General features: G+C 45.2%; 1 protein-coding gene across 2 annotated transcripts in view; it reads right to left on the bottom strand.

Moving 5' to 3' along the window:
- TRPM7 (transient receptor potential cation channel subfamily M member 7) overlaps nucleotides 1-15,714 on the bottom strand; it is a 2,599,208-nt gene that overhangs the window by 493,222 nt on the left and 2,090,272 nt on the right. The gene's annotated exons all lie outside the window — the stretch shown is intronic.

Raw genomic sequence — 15,714 nt, 5'->3', positions numbered from 1 at the left:
AGGTTCGCTCCCCATCTAGGGCTTGTCATCACCCCCTGCAAATGACTTTTGATGGGGATAAGTGACCAAATGGTGTTAAATATCCAACGACAAACATGCAACAGCATAATGGCTGTGGGCGCAAAAGAAGTCGGTGTACCCACTAGATATCTATTTGGTTACATCAGACAAAGCATCACAGATACATTCAGCACTTACCTTCTCCATCTCAAAAATAGACAAACTGATAAACACTTACAGGCTAATTCACTGAAAAGGGGCCGCGTAAACTGAACTTTTGCCTAACACTGGTGTACAGTGATGAGGAGCAAAGTATTGGATTTAGATTTTAGAGTTCTGCTAGTGCTTTGGTTCACATAACCACAAGGCTAACCATCACAACAAGTTTATTTTAAACAAAAGTCAAAATTATGGAAAGTTACAGCCAGGAGACCCTCCTTACTAATACTGCTGATTATTTTAGGGATATGTGTAGACAGAAAGGTCTTCCTGTCAAAGGCAAGACATTAGAAATGATTGATAGACTGTTAGAGAAACAAAGTCTGGATAGTGGTGCTGTAGTGGCCCCTACTGCAGCAAATGTAGCAAATCTTGAGGAACATAATGTTGAAGATGTTATTGTTGAAACAGATGAGGAAGAGGAGGATAACAATGTCACCCCCTCTGGCCCTCTACCTGCTCAAAGGCCTCAACCTACGGCTACTGGACCCTTAACAGGTCCCACATTAAGTCCTGAATTTATCTCACTAGAAACAATGAGACTTGAACTTGAATTCAAAAGAATTAGTGCCCAAACTGAACAGAGACATCAAGAATTAAGACTCAAAGAAAAGGAGCTCAACCATGAGCTTGAGATGAAGCAATTGTCTTTGGAAAATGCTTCTCTACCTGAATCCTCTAGATTTTCCAGTCCAAAAAGACCTTGGATCCCTTAAGAGATTGTGGGTATATATGAACCTAAGTTGGATGTATTAGATTGGCTTGCTAATTGTTTGAATACAATCATGGGCTCCAGGATATCACAGGGAATCAGTTGATCCCCTGGTTATTCTCTAGGCTCCCCCCTGTTGCATCTGATGTGGTAATGGAGTTGGGGGAGGTGGATAGGATGGATTATGAATGTATAAGGCTAGCTTTGATAGCTAGATTTGGGAAGACTCCTTCCCAGTACCTCAAGAGGTTTAGAACCCTCAAAAAGCATTATAGTACCCCTTGGGCTACTTGGGTGAATTAGTGTTTGAAGAACTTAGAGGGATGGATTAAGGGTTATAGAGTTAACACTTATGAAGGAATGACAAATCTTGTTATGATGGAGTCTATCTATGATGCCTGCTCTCCTGAGCTCAGACAGCACATGGCTGATTCAAAAGAACTGTATTCTAAGAAGCTAGCTAAGGCTGCTGACTTGTGGGTTGCCAACAGGGTTACTCACAAGGATTCAGGGGTAACTCAGAAAAAGGATGAGGGGAAAGCAGCCAAAGAAAAAAACAACAAGGAGAATTCAAATAATTCCAATTCCAAAGAGGGCCCCAAACACAATTCTAAGGATAAGCCACAAGGGAAACCTTATCAGGCTAGTGCACCTTCTGGTCCCAGACCAGAAGGGGGTCAGAACAAGCCACCATTCATAAAGACATTTGGAAAATGTTATGTTTGTGGCTCTACTGATCATGTGAAAGGGGATCCAAGGTGTAAGGGTAAACCTTCAGGGGTCCACAATGTCTCCTTAGCCTTCGCTCCAGAGGAGGAAGTACATATGGCCATTGGAAACTTTCAACTACTAGCTGAAGATCCCATTGGAGTCTCAGCTAGTGTATCTTTAGTATCTCTAGGGTTGTGGGAACAACAGAATTTAGATGTGTATAATTCTATCCATCCTAATACTAAAGAGTATTATAAAGACAGTGTCCTAGGAGACCCCTGCCATTAGAGACACTGGGGCCAGCATAACTGTGGTGGACAAATCTTTTTTCAAGGTGGAGGCTGTTGCTAAGGCACCCAAACGCCTCACCAAGTTAGCCAGAGGGCCTGTGCAGATGCTTCCCCAATTACCAGCTCTCATCCAGTGCAATGCAATGACCGTCAGGATACCTGTGAGTGTACAATCTGAAGTACCAGGAAGGGTGTTGTTGGGCAATGATCTGAAAGACCTGGGATTAGTGTCAAGTACTCCCAGACCTCCTAGTAAGAGATTACAGGAGCTTACCAGACCTGCAAGGGAGAGGACCTTGAGGGGCTCTCCTGAGGAGATGATAGAAAAATAAATCACTCCTACTCCACTGGAGTTACTAACTGCTATTTCCAAGCAACCAGAAGTAAAGGGGAAACCCAAGACTTCCAAGAAGAAACCAGCAGGAAGCACTCCAGTGCTACAAACCGGGAAATCTCCTAGGTTGTCAAAAATCACACCTGTGATTCCTCCTCCAGCCGAGGCTTAGAGTGAGGTACAACCCTGTGTGGTTGAACTAGAGCCTGAGGACTCAGATCTAGTAGCAAGCCAGGAACTCATTGGAGATCTTGACCCTGTGGACCATCCTGAGCTGCAGTCTTTACTGGCAGAAGGTGGACGCCAAAGGGCAGACTTCAGTAAGGGGCAAAGAGAATGTCCAACTCTGGAAAGTCTTCACCACCAGGCAGCTTCTCAGCTTGAAGGGCAAGAGCCTGGGAAGTATAGGTTACACTGGGAAGATGGCCTCTTCTATAGTGAACCAACAGAGTCACTCCCTGGGGACTACAAAAGACTTGCAGTGCCTCAAGCAAACCGACTCCAATTCTTGCAACTAGCCCATGAGATACCTTTGGCTGGTCACTTGAGCTTCAAGAAAACCACCAAGGAAAGGCTTTATCTCTACTTTTATTGGCCTAAAATGGGGGCTGAGGTAGATAAGTATTGCAAGAGTTGCCACACTTGCCAAACCTCTGGTATAAGTGGCTCCTAGAACGTGGCACCTCTAGTGCCAATCCCTGTGGTGGGAGTACCATTTTAGAGGGTAGGAATCGACATTGTTGGTCCCCTTGATCCTCCAACTTCTTCAGGCAACAGGTTTATACTTGTTGTAGTAAACAATGCTACTAGGTTCTCTGAAGCAATTCCTATGAGGTCTCTTACAGCTCCGGCTGTGGCTAAGGCCCTCCTTGGTATTTTTACCAGGGTTGGGTTTCCTAAGGAGGTAATATCCGACAGGGGGTCAAATTTTATGTCCCACTACATGAAGGCCATATGGAAAAACTGCAGAGTTACCTACAAGTTCTCAACGGCATACGACCATCAGACAAATGGATTGGTAGAAAGGTTTAACAGAACCATGAAGAGCATGATATGAGCTTTAGAGGACCCTCTCAAGAAAAAGTGGGATCTTCTACTGCCATGCCTTCGCTTTGCAAATAGAGAAGTCCCTCAGGAAGGAGTGGGTTACAGTCCCTTTGAACTTCTCTATGGCCATCCGGTCAGAGGTCCATTGGCCCTGATCAAGGAGGGGTTGGAGAGTGCATCTTCCACCATGCCGGTCATAGTCACTGACTATGTGATAGGATTCTGGAGGAGAATGTCACACATGATGGCTGAGGCAAGAGATAACTTGAAAGCAGGTCAGGCTCTGGTCAAGCAATGGCATGACCAAAAGGCCAACATGGTTGAGTTCGCTCAAGACCAGCTACTTCTTCTTATGGTCCCAACAAGGCAGAGGGCCTTGCAGGACCAATTGATGGGACCCTTCAAGGTTGTGGGAAAACTTGGAGGTGAACTATCTGGTGGACTTAGGCAATCGTAAGGAGGCTCCTAGAGCCTTTCACATCAACCGTCTAAAAGCTTATGTCTCGAGACCTGAACTGGGAGCTCTGCTTCTAGCTTCAGCTCAAGAGTACCTCCTCAGAGGCAAACCTTTGGATGAGAAAATAGAAGGAGTTAATCTCTCTTCTAATCTGACACCTAAGCAACAGGAGGAGTGCAAAGTTTTGTTCAATCAATTTGCCTCCCTATTCTCTCTAGCACCAGGCTTGACCCCTTGGGGCCAGCATGATATACAAACTGGTGACTGATTACCTGTCAAAAGCAGGGGCTACAGGATATCAGAAAATGTAAGAGCCCACATTCAAGGGGAGGTCAACAAGATGCTTGATCTCGGGGTATTAGAGCCCTCTACTAGTCCATGGTCTAGCCCAGTTGTGTTAGTACCAAAAGCAGGATCCAAGGAGTTGAGGTTCTGTGTGGACTATAGAGCTCTAAATGCAGTCACTAAAACTGATGCCCATCCTTTGCCAAGGACAGATGAGCTGGTGGATAGACTTGGTTCAGCCAAGTTCCTCAGCATATTTGATCTGACGTCAGGCTATTGGCAAATAGCCCTGACTGACCATGCCAAGGAGAAAACTGCATTCTCCACCCCAGTTGGCTTATACCAGTTTAAGGTTATGCCTTTTGGATTAAAGAATGCACCTGCTACATTCCAAAGTATGGTTAATCAGGTTCTGAATGGGATGGATGACTTCTGCATGGCATACTTGGATGACACTACAGTGTTCAGCCCTACTTGGAAAGAACATGTTGACCACCTAGGATATGTTTTGCAGGCTCTTGAACAGGCCCATCTGACCATAAAATCAAGTAAATGCCAAGTTGGTCCGAGTAAAGTGGTCTACCTTGGGCATGAGGTAGGAGGTGGTGAAATAAGGCCTTTGCTCAGCAAGATTGAAGATGTGCAAAATTGGACAAGCCCTTCTACTCAAACCCAGGTGAGAGCCTTCCCAGGCCTCACTGGGTATTACAGGAATTTCATTGAGAACTATGGACCCATAGCTTATCCACTGAATGTAATCTCTTCTCCTAAGTTCCCTAAAAAGATCAAATGGAATGAGAAGTGAGTGCAATCAGGCTTTTGAAAGCCTAAAGAAAGCCCTTTGTCAAGCTCCAGTTCTCAGAGCTCCTGACTACCACCAACCCTTCATTGTACAAACAGATGCTTCCAATATAGGTATAGGTGCGGTACTCAGTCAACTGGCTGAGAAAGGCAGGGAGCACCCCATTTGCTTCATCAGTAGGAAACTGAAGGAACCTGAAACAAGGTGGGCAACTATTGAGAGAGAATGCTTGGCTATTGTGTGGGCTTTGAAAAAGTTTAGACCATACTTGTATGGATCTACTTTCATCATTCAAACCGACCACCAACCCTTGAGATGGTTGATGCAAATTAAAGGGGAAAACCCAAAACTGCTAAAATGGTAAATCTGCCTCCAAGGGTTTGATTTTACCATTGAGCACAGGTCAGGATGTCACCACCAAAATGCTGATGGTCTCTCTAGGATGTTTATAACTGACTAGAGGTAAGAGACTCATCCAGTAGTGGATTAGATCCTCCTGTCCCTTAGTCTGGGGGGGGGGGCGAGTGTTAGGGAGAATTCTCATTCTATGGCTAATTTCCCTTACCTATAGAGTCCCCAGCAGCTTTTCTGGATTTGAAGAGTTTGTTTCTTTTTACCTGCTAAGAGTAAGAATCTTTTTCCCACTCTTAGGCATTTTTGCTAGATGTGTTCTAGGCTATTTTTGTGTTTAATGCCTATGGGATCTTTCTCAACCCCATAGGAACCATCTTTATTCACATGTGTTACACAGCACCCTCAGTGCAGTGACACAGGGGTGTCGTAGCGACCCCAAACATAGACTCCATACCTTGAGACTGACTACTCTCTCCCAGGGCATGTAAAGTTCCCATTGACTTTACTAGTCAAATCCTATGAACTAAACCAGTACAACCCATCTTACTATGGAGGTACTGGAAGGCGTTAATAGTTTTTCCCCTACGTTCATTTTCGAGAGGGTACCGTACCGTCCCTCTCTCAAAAGTTTCTGGCTAGTGGCAGTGGTTACTACCATAAATATTAACCGTGAATATTTCCCTATGGGATTTTCCCATTGTTCAAGGCTACCACTTTTTCTGACAGCCTCTAACATACCGCCAGTGTATTTTAATATTAACTTTACTCCGGTAGGTTTTTATTGCCAAAACTTTAATATAACTTCTTTCTCGTGTCTTCCTCTAAACTCCTAACCCAGATCGGGGATCCTTTGTTCGTTCTTTTGGCGGGCTTCTGCCGAGAAGCCCTCCTTTCGGTGCCACTGAGTCTGGGGTCGGTCCATTGTGTGGGAGGTGGAGTAGGACCCCTGGACAGGGTTGCCTCAGCAACCCATGTCGCACTCTATCCTCATAGGTTGGAGGGTCTCCCGCCAAGATGGCCACTCCACTGTGTGAGTGACAGCTAGGCTGTATGAATGGGGATCTTTTTGCATAAAAGCAGGGTCCTGAGGACTGGAAGAGCAAGACGTCGCCACTGGAACCAAGAAGCCGAAGAGGAGAGAAGCCAAAGACATCTGCAACGACTGAACCACCGGTGAAGCCCTGCTGCAGCGGCTCACCACTTTTCTCCACACAACGAGAGAAGATCTTCACCTGCAAGAGCCTTCTTCCCTTGAACTGGTGGGGCCAACCAGTTTGCCAATCGCCTTCCCGAACCTGCCTTGGTCGAATCTCCCGTAACCTGTACTCGGAGGCCGGATAGCCAGGCACCAGTCCACCCGCACTGCGATTTAAAGGAGCGTACCTTTTATTCGTCGGGCAGCACCACGGCTGGTTTTATCCCTGGGTAGTGCAGTAACTCGAACTTTCATCCACGACGAGAGCCTCTCTTCCTCTGCTGGATCACCCGAACTACAGGAACTACAAGGAACAACCGCCACCGCAGGAGCAACTTCTTCATTTTAAGGTACATTGTTCCGCCAGGCCGCCCTTTCTTCGCGGTAGCACTAAAGGTGTTTTAAATCCTTTACCTACCTGTTGGGTTGGCTGCCCCTCTCTCTTAACATTGTCTTTTCAATGTCTGCATCCACCTTTTCCACTTCGTTAACCAAAGACTTGACTGCAGCTATAAGAACATTTTGCTCCTGGGCCCTTGCCCTGTACCAACTGACTTTGGCACAGGCCTACTGACTCTGGTCACATTTGTTAGATCTGCCTTCTTTAGATTGATTCTCAGCTAGAACTGTGTGGTGCACCTATTTCTTTTAACTACCCTTTCCTTCCCATTTTTAAACCTTGTGAAATGCCAGTTTGCTCAGTTTTCATTTAAGTATTGCTTATACTGATGCACTGTCTTGCTTAAACTGGTCCACAAACTTATGGGAAGTGTTGCTAGGGTGTGTAAGAACCTATTTCTATAAAACTTGCGCTTTCCCTCCCCTTGTGAGGAATTGTTAGAGGATCCCTTGTGTGTAGTTGTCACTGTGCCGTTTTGCTCAGTTTTCACTCTGGTTCACTTGGTCTACAATTTAACTTGGGAGTGTGTATGTTTTTCCTTTGACTTAATTTAACTTGCTTGATGACTGTGATACATGTGTTTTATTAGAAGTGTATAAAATAAATATATATATACTTTTTAAATACAAAGCTTTGGTCAGTGTTTCCTTGTTCCATAGCCTAGTGGGCCTATTGTGTAAAACCCTGAATACTGCTCATGTCCCTCTTGAGATAAGTCTGACTGCTCAGCCACAGCTACCAACTAAATCTTTGTGTTACAGACTGATACCAAAGGGGATTTATTGCTCTCACCTGTAGTCCTAATCTTGTGTAGTGCTCCCTAAGAGAACTGCACAGGATTTTGCCTAACAGAAATCATGCATCAAAGAAGGGGATTTTCCCCTTTTCTGGGGCTGTCCTGTCATCTCCTTACACCGAGTATCTGCGTATCAAGGTAGGTAAGCACATTTTATCTGCTCCCTTGTTATACTGTAAGAATACCCAAGCAAATGCTTTGGGAAGGGACCTTCTGAGCAAGCATAATATGTTGACTCCAGGATTTTACCCGGTGAGAGAAGCAGCGCTTTATCCTGCGTATTACAGTAATAGCGCAACCAGGGAGGTGCCAGTGCATTCAGCATTGTTTCTGTATGGGGTAATGATAGTGTTGAGTTGGGTCCCGGGAACAAAAGATCAAACATGACATATACCTCTTGAATTTTTGTTTTGGCCTGCTGAGGTACAGGCAATAGCACCAGAGGCTATTGTTGCCATTCTGTTAGAAGAAGTGATTTTAAGAAGGGCAGGGTGGTTCTTTCAGGCACCGATGAGGAACGAGGGGAATGCGCGCAGTGTTGTGCATGAATCCAACCTCATCTTTAAGAGATTTGTCAGATGAGCAATAGTTTGAGGATGCAGAAGACAGAGGAGAGATGGTCTTCGAGAATGAGGCGCCTTGCCAGCTAATGATAGAGCAAAGGGAAGTACCACAGACTATGTTCGTCATTATGAAAACATCGCCATATTGAAAGGAGGATTTGGACAAAGTGCCAGACCACTTGTGGACCAGCAATCCTCATGATGCGGGGTTGCTGAAAAGTGTAGGAGCAGTACAGATTAAATTAAAATCAGGAGCAATATTGCCACCAGTTAGGCAATACACCATGTCTAGGGAGGCAGATGAAAGGATTTTTGAGAGCATTATGGCATTGTTAAAACAAGGCAATTTTACAACCATCTGTAATACAGCCAACTACCCTGTGACGAAAGCAAAAGGGCCCAGTTGGAGGATGGTCCAGGATTTGCGACCTTAGAACAACATTGTTGAAGCAGTGTTTCCGGTGGTACCAAATCCTGCCACCATTCTCTGTAACATCCTTACTGAGTCGACCCATTTTATAGTAAATGATTTAAAAATGCCTTTTTCTCTGTCCCCTTACATACCGATTCCCAGTACCTCACAAAGTTTACATATTGTGGGCAGAGATTTGGGGTACTGTGAATCCCTGAGTATTTTTAACAGGGCCATTCAAATGGATTTGGGAAACTTACAAGTGCCCAGTACCGTAATTCAGTATGTCACCACTTGTTGGTCTATAGTGCTTTAGAGGAGCAGTGTCAAGGAGACAAAATCAAGCTCCTCACCTTGCTCGCGGAGAAGGGATACAAAGTAGACAAAGATAAATTGCAGTATTGCCAGACAGAGGTAGTATATTTGGGTCAGGTAATATCATCTGCAAGGAGAAAGGTGATGCCTGAGAGAGCCGCTGCAGTTCAGAATACGCCTCAGCCAGTTACAGTAAAACAGATGCAGCAGTTTCTGGGACTCTGTAACTATTGTAAGTCCTGGATTATTGACTACTCTAGTTACACAAGGCCCCTACTTCAAGCGCTCAAGGAAGCACAGAAGGAGAAGCGTCCGATAAGATGGTCAGAGGAAATGAGAACATGTTTTCGGCAACTCATTACTGCTATCAGTAATGCTCCAGTTTTGGCGACCCCGAATTACCAGAAACCGTTTTTCCTATTTTCACATACAGATGGAAAGGTAATGACAGCAGTCCTGGCTCAAAAAACATCATTAAATTACAAGCCCTTGGCTTACTACAGCAGGCTTTTGGATTTAGTTATACAAGGTCAGTTCCAAAGTGAACAATCTCTTGCGGCAGCAGCTTTTGCAATACAAAAGTCTTCAACCATTACTATGGGCTGCCCGGTGATGACATATGTGGAGCATGCATTTTTTGCTATCTTGGAAAAGTCTAACTCCACTTTGACAACCCAAAGGGTATCAGGGTACGAAGTTATTTTGTGAAATGCTTCCATACATCCGGTAAGGTATCACCTAGTCAATCCGGCAACATTCTTAGCCGAACCAGTGAAACCTGATGCCGTTGTCCACGACTGTGGAACCTATGAGGGAGGAGAAGAAGAGAGGACCAATGTTAAGGAGGATGTCTTGGAAGAAGGTGAGATATTTTTTGTTGTCAGGTCGTCAACAATTGATCAGGGCACTGGTGAGGAACACAGGGGCAGCTGTAGTAGCTCTTGTGGATGGGGAACACCAGTTTGGAGCGGAGAAATGACTGCCTCCCCATTACTCTGCACAAGCGGCAGAACTAATGGCACTCACCGAGGCGCTAAAGATGAGTAAGGGGAAGGTAGTCACTATCTACCCTGACTCTGCGTATGTCACCTCGACGGTACATTCTGGGTTATCTAGATGGAAGAAAAGGGGGTTTAAAACATCTGACAGGACCCCAGTCCAGCATGCCGCACTGCTATCCCAACTAATCAAAGGGCCAACATTTCCCTTAGAGGTAGGGATAGTGAAGTGCGCGGCGCATACTAATAGAACTGTTGAAGTGGGGGGAGCTTGATGAAGTACGGATTCCTGCGCTGATCTGTATAGTAATTCTCTCATGCAGCCTGCTGCCGTTCTGGGGTACCTGAGGGACAACGCTCCTGTGGTCCCATTGGGTTGGAAGAAGCACTTGTGGTGTTGGATCCCTGGTGATATTGGCGCTGGATGTATGTGTGTTCACTTGTTTCAGCGGGGCCTTCACGTTGGACAATTTAGTCCGGAAACTTGTTGGTGTTTGTTATTTTGGTTTTTAATCAGTAAATGATTGCCAGGATCTTGTTGGCAACGATGTTGCCATTTGCACCAAAAAAGCCAATAGATTGCTGTGAACCCCTATTGCAGACAGAGGCGCCCGGGCCACACAGATGCTATCCAGCACCTTATTCAAGGACAGATCCCTACATTGTACCACCTCGCCTTGATAAAGACTTATTGGTCGAAATACGTGTTGGCTTTTTTCGTGCAAATGGCAACATCGTTGCCCTCAAGATCCTGGCAATCATTTGCCGATTAAAAAAACAAGATAACAAACACCAATAAGTTTCCAGACATATGCGGCGCGCGTAGGAAACATGAGCGAGCAGATGTTGTAGGGGAATCATCCCATTATTACAGAACAGACCTTACATCAGGACACAAGATTGATGATAACTAACTACGCCCGGATTTGAAAAAGGCACTTAGCCGAAACAGGTGTGATCAAAAGGACACATACTCTGGATGATTAAATGGTGCAACCCTAAAAATGAACTCTGGCGCCTGTCTTTAATGAGTATACGTATAAAGATTTGAATTATCGGTATTTGGTTTTTCACTGACATACTCTAATAAGACATGACACAAAGAACTATAAACGACATACGTTTTGGTCGCCGGGCAAGTCGGTTTCAAGAAAAAGCCTTTTAGAGCATGGACTTATTTTCACAATGTCACAGTGCCAGGGGTAATGACTCCGTTCACCCGGTTCTTTCTCAGGTTTCTCACAGTGCCAGGGAAGTTACTCTCTTCCCCTTGCCCTTCTCAGGTGTCTTGCAGTGTTCACAATTGGGCTTTTGTGAAGCAGGCCTTGTTCACTACCCCACCAGGTACTGTAACGAAGGAGAGGGTCAGCAATCTCCTTCTCCCTTGCTTGTGGGTTCCAGAACCCTCTTGATTTGTTACAGGTTGTTGTTGATATACCTGGCTCACTAACCTACCAGCAATTTACTTAGCTCCCTTTACTTAAGGGATTCTCTGTGTTTGTAAAAACGGGTCCCAGACGCTGGTACTTAGGCCTCCTGTACCCTTCTGGCTTACCCCAACAACCCTGGTACCTCTGGGTTTTTTGCTGGGTCTTCTCTGTCTGCCCAGATTGCACCTCCTGCTCCGTTCAGTTTCCCACGTTTGCTCTCTCTTGCGGGTTCCTCTCTGGCTGCAGCGGTTCTGCAGATGTGAGGGCTGGGCGGCTGGAGGCTCTCTCCACATCAGCATGATTCTGTGCCTTCCTTCCACCTGGCATCTCTGCCCGCACAGAGTGCTTCAGCTGCTCCGTTCAGTCTCCCATGTCTTCTCTTTAACTGGCTGCAGCATCTCCGCAGCGGTCAAGGGTGGGCCGCTGGAGGCACTCTCCACGTCCGCACGGCTCGGTGGCTTCCTTCCACCTGACTTCCGCTCCTTCCAGCCCTCCGGCCTGTCTGCTTGCAGATCGAAAAGGGACCCACCTTGGAGTGGCTCTCGCGTCCCAGACTCCTGTTTCCTCTTGCGCAGCACAGCTTCCTTGCTCGATGCTCCTCGAAGGAGGGCTTACTCTTTGCTTTAATCCTTCTTCACTTTTTTATGTTATGCTTTAGGGAGGCCAACTCATCTACCCTACACCAGTAAACGGAGGTGTGTGGGATTATGTGATCCTGTATAGGAGAGAAGGATGAGGGAAATTGGCGCATGTTTTGGGCATACCACGTTCTTCCTGAACAGTCGTCCCTTGTCCCACAGGGGGAATCCCTCTCCATGAGATCCACCCGCTGAGTTCCACCCCCAGGGGGAACATCAGGTAGCGGCCTCAGCTCACTGGCCGCATGGGAAGGGGCTCCCCATATGGGGAGACGGGATGACAGTCAAAGATTTGTCACACTGTGCAATGTGATGCACTGCTAAATATTAAAATGGGAGCTACAGATCTGTTTTATGCTCAACTATTTTTGTGCAAGAGTTTTGAAAATGCACTTTCAACTCGGTGCACACAGAAGTGAAGTGCATCTTTTCTACATTTCTCACCCACATTGAGTTATCGTTTTAGAGTTTGCATTTTGTCTTTTAATTTCAGGAAGATGTTCTCTTTCCACAGAAATCAGTAGAAAAGCTACTGATGTTTCTTATGACTAAATAGTTTGCTTGTTAGCAGTTCTGTCAGAACATCTTTCAAAATGGAGCAACTGAAAAACTAAAAAGCAGTAGCTCATTATATTCCTCTACTATTTAAACGTTAGTGCCAATTAGCACTCTATGCCTGACATCAGACTGTGTCCACGGCAATCAGAGGTTTGGAAGGAGAGCCTTATCACAGAGTTGGCTTGCCTTTCTACACACCCCTGAACCATCAGATGTTGACATTTTTCCTCAAGCGTGCATTCCCTCTACACCACTGCAAACTTCCCTGGCCATGCTCATTCTCCGCCCCCTTGCAGCCTCATCCAGTGACACACTCTGGCACCCCAGCACTCCCAACATCACCTATCAGGCCTCACACTAATGCGTTTGCAGCCTCTCATTCCCGTAATTCCCCTCTCTATTTGGTGGCCATTTTAGTTTGTACTTTTTTTAAACTTGTGAAACGGCAATTGTGCTGTTTCACAACCTAAAAAAGCTATTGGCACAACAAATAAAATTGCCGGAAATCAAATGGCTTTAACCCCAACGCGGTGGGGCATTACAGCCTGTTAATGACACTGGAGCCTGTGTACAGGCTCTCACTTCACTTGGGCAAACAACCTGGTGCCCAGGCCATTAATTGGCAACTATGCCTCCATCTCTGGGGCTATTTTTTAGGTGAAAGGCATTCAACTAACTTTGCTGGAACAGGGGGGTATAGAAGGAATTGTTAAGGAAATTAAAGTTACTCACCATAGTGACTAGAGTACTCATAGTCCATAGACCCCTTTCCTCCAACCTTGTGGGACCAGAACCTATGGCAGCGAAAAATTGAGCTTCCCCTTTAAATTTACTATAGCGCAGGGGGCGCGGCCTCAAGTGTGGGAAAGCCCAGTCGAGCCCCCGCCGCCTCACCTCAACTCATTGGACGCTTAGATACCTGGTTACGCCTATTAAATATTAGCCTTTGGCATACTTGCGTTGGAAGGTGGGTGGGATGTATGGCGGAAAGGGGACAGTGGACTGTGTACTCTAGTCACTACGGTAATTAACTTTTACTCATACGTCACGTCCCATTTCTTCCATCCTTGTGGGTGATTCCACCAAACAAGACCCTAGGGTGGAGCCATGACAACCTGCCTTATATCTAGGACGAAGCAAAAGGAGAAATGACTTACCGTAATGTTCTTTCTATGGATTCATCTCCCGTAGATTCCTCATCTGATAGATATTCCATCCAGCTCTGTATGGGGTGTAGTGGACCTCAACTCGGCCGTCGATCCGTCTTGCTCGGCATCCAATCGTCTGCTCCGGACGTGATATCAGGCTTCATATATATACTCCGTCACTATGCACCACACCTCAGTTTCCCCCTTTTTTCCCCCCGAGCACATCACGCTGCATAGGAAAACAGAGCGATAACAATGGGCTAATATGCCCACAAAAATGAAATAACCACACACCTCAGAAGGAGGAAGAATTTGCAATTAACACTAACAAGAAAAGACACTTTTCCCCCTTTTCTTTTTGGAAACATGTGGCAGGAAGGACAGAAAAAAGTCACTGCGGACTGTGAGACACCAGAAGGTGTCTCACCCGCTAGTCCTCGGGGATCTGTCATCCAGGTGGCCAGGACACGGACATCGCTTTTGGATCCAGTTCCTGGGGGTGGACAAGTGTGGGGTGATCACCTGGGAGGGGTCTTGAAGGAGTGGGACAACTAACGGTGAGATGCAGTATCCCCCTCCCTGTAACACCTTTGCCACATCCTGCCAGATGGGATTTTAGAAACTCTACCCCTATACCCGCCCTTTCCCTTCACTACACTTTCACATGGACAGCCCGCTCTGGGAGAAAACAGACTCCCACCCGAGCATTGAACCGGACATGTCCCACTAGTAAGGTCAAGCAAGGTCAGGCAATTACTGGTAATCACTCACACCTGACCTCCATTAAACTTCCCCACAAGGATAAAAGGCGGAGCACAAGAGTACATGTTGAGCGAGGTAAAGCACACAGAAGAAGAGTACTTTTCCGACGGCAGCTGAACGAGGGAAGAAAGACGGCAAACCAAGATGAGTACGCAAGGAGGGAGATACCCTTGACCTTTTCGGCGAGAAACAGTTACTTTCAAGAACCCTTCAGATTAGAACGCATAAGGCCAGGAAACCGGACTGAAGAATCCTGTAATGTCTTTTTTTTTACTTTTCATTTATTGTTTCGGTTTATATAAACCATTACAAAAAAATGTCTTGAATAAGCTCATAAAATGTGCAATTATTTACAAGAATAATTTTAAAATAAACAAACACACTAATCACACATCAACCTAAAAGTCACAAAAAAGCAAAAAGCAAGTTAAACACTCAGCACATAAAGTATTTTAAGCATTTAGAATAAGAGTTTTAAACATTTGAATTTCAACACAAGAAAAGAGAATCCTCTTCAAGTTAAATCACAGAAATGTTTTAAGAAAGCAAGCATCCTAATGTTTATTGCCATTGCGTTACCATGTAGCATTTGTAGCAATAATTGCTCTCTATACACTTGATTAATAGTATTCACAAAGTCCGCAAAATAAAGTACTCTTTGGGGAAGCAGATTTGGACAAACAAGCAGTAAGTGCAATAGGGTCTCTTCTTAACCTGTTAAGACTACAGAATGACAAAATGTCCTGCCCAAACTTGGATTTCTGATATTTACAATCTCTTGTGTTCTCGTGACATTAAACCAATATCTCATAATGCAGTTTCTGACAGATCTACTAGGATATTTTCTTTTACAACACTCAGGTTCTGTATACCATTTCAACAGCGATACTGTTTGTGCATATAATTTAGTATTCAGAATCAATGCATTATTTTCACACCAAGCGTACGCTCTAATAATCTTCTTAACCTTGTTTGGATTCTGTATCAAAGTTTGCAAAGATAGACCAAGAGTTTTCATAACCAATTCTGCATCCCATCTGAGCTCTACCATGAAGACTTCATGAACGTGGTCACCGAGAATTGAATACAAAGCATCCCCTTTGGATGTAATGCACTTTCAGAGAAGAGATCATCTTTTCCATTGCGTACAGCTTTTAAGGGATGTCAATCCCAATTCATAGCGAATTAACTCAATGGGTACGCATTTAGGAATATAGAATAGTACGCCACTCCAAACCATGCCCTCCACCACTCTATAAGTTCAATAGGAAAAATTCCAGGCCATATA

Source organism: Ambystoma mexicanum, chromosome 11 (genome assembly GCF_040938575.1).
Source record: "Ambystoma mexicanum isolate Mex_15411 chromosome 11, UKY_AmexF1_1, whole genome shotgun sequence".
NCBI classification, from domain to species: domain Eukaryota; kingdom Metazoa; phylum Chordata; class Amphibia; order Caudata; family Ambystomatidae; genus Ambystoma; species Ambystoma mexicanum.
Note: the sequence above shows the minus strand (reverse complement) of the source record. Positions and strands in the feature narration are given on the sequence as shown.